Genomic DNA, 925 nt, shown 5'->3' on the forward strand with positions numbered 1-925 from the left:
CGCACTATAGACGAGCGTCGTCTATTTCAGACAGTCGAACTCAGTGAACGAGAAAGCAGTCGAATCAGATAAGGTGGCTTGTCCATGCCTTATATTCGACATATGATATCGTGATACAAAAGGATCATCAACCGGAATCATCACTGGCGTTCGTAAGATCACGAACAAACTCTATTCGAGATAGGTAGTCATAGTGTTTTGCTAGAGACCGCCTATGACTTGTATATCCGGAATAGAGATTTCGGGTTATACTGCTATATCGAGTGAGCCTACAGGGTCACACACGCAGGGAAGGACAAATGCACGAGAAAACGTCGAGAAATCTGGACAAGAGGTCCGGACCGTCCGGTCTAGGAGTAGACCGAACGGACCAGACCATCTAGTCCGAACGGACCAAATTGTTGGACCGAACGGACTAGAGAGTTCGGTCCGAACGGACCAAGTGTTGGACCGAACGGACTGACCCGTCAGTTCGAACGGACCCAGTTATGAAACTGGTCCGAAAGGAGCAAGTGTCCAGACCGAACAGACTACTAAGCAGTTCGTTCGGTCTGGGGTTCGGATTTAATTTTAAAGTCCGGATCTAGGGTTAATCACTTGAATAAGAGGAGAAATAGAACCCTAACACGAGTGGGTCGACCTAGAGAATTTTTCAGACCTTTTTAGAGAGTCTAGAGGGTTGAAGAAGTGATCTTAATCTCTCTTTCTCAAAGCACATCATCGAATAGAAGATTCGTGTCCTAGCAGACAAGTTCCAAAGGTTGGAATCCATCCCGAGGTGTGGATACGTGTAGAGGGCGAGGTATTCTTCCTGCCTATAGTGATCGGACGAACACATCAATTGAAACAGGCCCCAGATCGATTGAGGTAAGCGTTCTAACGTTTCTACAAGATCATGCATGATAGGTTTTAGAGTTTTATCAAA

The sequence above is a fragment of the Tarenaya hassleriana genome, unplaced genomic scaffold (assembly GCF_000463585.1).
Source record: "Tarenaya hassleriana unplaced genomic scaffold, ASM46358v1 Cleome56, whole genome shotgun sequence".
Taxonomy (NCBI): domain Eukaryota; kingdom Viridiplantae; phylum Streptophyta; class Magnoliopsida; order Brassicales; family Cleomaceae; genus Tarenaya; species Tarenaya hassleriana.